We start from the raw sequence: 2,226 nt of genomic DNA on the forward strand, positions 1-2,226 counted from the left end.
AAGGACGGCAGGAACGGTGATGACTGCACCTCTTGCGCTCGGAAGGTAAATTATGGTCGCAAGGTAGCAATGAGTTTCGTAGAATGCAAACTTCATTCTCAGTGCCCTTTGAAGCTGTTAAACCAAATTAACAACACAATTGCCTAGTCACTTATTCCGGATCTTAAAACCTATGCAAGGTAGATTTGCAAGGCTCATTAATCCAATGCTTTATTTCGGTGAAGATTGAGATCTAAGAGGATAGGAAACGAAAGGGGTGAGTTTTACCATTTGATAGGCTGCAATATGAACTCCATCCCCTTTGATGGCGTCGTCTTCCTCAGCCGGCCTCCACTCTCACCCATGCATCGAGCATTGTCAGTTATGATTAATGAACATTTACATCAAAATTTCATATTTCTCTGCCACATATATACACAATTAGATGGATGACAAAACTGAAAACTAAATCTGAAGCATCTGTTGCATAAAATTGCAAGTAATTAAACACTCACATGGAGGATCCGGCAACAAGATATGATCTCCCTTGCTCCGTCCATGCACGGACGAAGCGGCTCGACGACCCAGCCGGCGGGACCCTGGCCGCCAGCATACACCTTGTGCAGGTCCTCCTCCACCTCATCCGTCACTCCGCACTTTTTCGCCCGCAACCACCCCATCCCGTGCGCCGCCCGCCGCAGCCGCTCCAGCTCACTGGTGTCCAGCAGCCGCAAGGCGGGCGTCGGCTCGTGCGCCAATACTCGTCCCCCGCCGGGTCCCACGGGACCGGCCTCCCACTCCCATCTCCCCTGCCTCCTCTTCCCGATCTTCCTCCAGTGGGATGTGGAATAAGGGATGCTGCTGCGGGCTAGGTACGGTCTGGGCTTCGGACTTGAAGGCTAGGTCAAGGGAGCTGACCCGGCGGGTGATCCCGAGGACGACACGGCGAGCGCGGCCGCCGGGGACACCGGCGCTGAGGGGATTCTCGTGGCCGTCGCAATCGCTAGGGCTGTGTCCGTGGCAGAGAGGATGTGCCTATATCTTTTACGTACTTGATTGCCCCATTGTTTTTTTCTGGACGCGGATGATAGGGGTGCGATAGATGTGGCAGAGTTCCGTCCGCTCGTGCAAATTGCTAAACATACACAGGTGAGGGTTAATTCTAATGCCAACGGTTAGATCTAATTAGATAGGTTAGATCGTGGGGTGGTATTTGGTCTTAATTTTTCTGTGTACGTGTTTCTGGGTGCGTTTAGGAAAGAATATGTTTGCTTGTTTATTAATAGTAGAGAAGACTTGGCCAAACGAGCCGGCCACATCAAGGGGATTTGCCCCCATCTTGTCCCCAATGAAGGTCTAACCCACCTCCAGTATGCAGATGACACCATTATGATGGTGGAAGGCTCGGACAAGGACATCCAGAACCTCAAGTTCCTCCTCCTCTGCTTTCAGGAGATGTCGGGCCTCACGATTAATTTCGCCAAAAGTGAGGTGATGGTCCTTGGATACTCTTAGGCGGAAGCTCAGCGAATTGCTAATCGCTTGAATTTCCGCTTGGGGTCCTTCCCGACTACTTACCTAGGCATGCCAATTAGCGACACGCGTCTACTGGAGAAAGACTTCCGCCCAATAATCGCCAAACTCCAACCTCGGATGGAGCCTTGGTAGGGGAGATGGCTGTCCAAAGCCACGCGAGTGATTTTGATGAACTCCTCCCTTATTAGCCTACTGATGTACGTCATGGGATTCTATAGTCTACATGAATCCCTACATCACGAGGTCACCAAACTCCTCTCCAGATTCTTCTGGGCTGGAGAGAACAATAAACAAAAGTACCACATGGTGAAGTGGTCTGAGATCTGTAAGCCTAAAGACCAACGAGGCATTGGGGTCATTTCGTCCAAGCGGATGAATATTGCCCTCCTCTCTAAATGGCTTTGGCGGATTCAGACCGATGAGGGCGGCCTCTAGCTTGAGATTATCCGGGCAAAGTACCTCTGCGGGCAACCGCTAGCCTTCACCCCTAGATCTGGAGGGTCCGAATTCTAGCAATCGGTGATCTGTCTGATGCCGGTATTGCGCATTGGGACCTCCATTAAGGTGAGCACCGGTTCCGACACCCTCTTTTGGCTGGATAGATGGGCCGGGACCCGTCCCTTCGCTGAACGCTTTTATGCGCTATTCTCGATCTGTGTCCGCCCTCAGCTATCGCTTTAGCTGACCTGGGCGCTATTGCCTTCCACCATA

The 2,226-nt window shown here is 51.6% G+C and overlaps 1 long non-coding RNA gene across 4 annotated transcripts in view; it reads right to left on the bottom strand.

Moving 5' to 3' along the window:
• Nucleotides 1–6: 6 nt before the first annotated feature.
• The window catches only part of LOC123077086 (uncharacterized), an 8,002-nt gene continuing 5,782 nt past the window's right edge, over nucleotides 7–2,226 (bottom strand). For 3 of the 4 annotated variants that reach the window (XR_006436395.1, XR_006436396.1, XR_006436393.1), the window contains 2 exons: nucleotides 268–1,627; nucleotides 7–170 (listed from right to left, as the gene is read on the bottom strand). This is a non-coding gene — a long non-coding RNA (uncharacterized lncRNA). The remainder of the gene's footprint in view (nucleotides 171–267; nucleotides 1,628–2,226) is intronic. The other variant, XR_006436394.1, reaches the window with a different exon arrangement.

This window comes from Triticum aestivum, chromosome 3D (assembly GCF_018294505.1).
Source record: "Triticum aestivum cultivar Chinese Spring chromosome 3D, IWGSC CS RefSeq v2.1, whole genome shotgun sequence".
In the NCBI taxonomy this organism is placed as follows: domain Eukaryota; kingdom Viridiplantae; phylum Streptophyta; class Magnoliopsida; order Poales; family Poaceae; genus Triticum; species Triticum aestivum.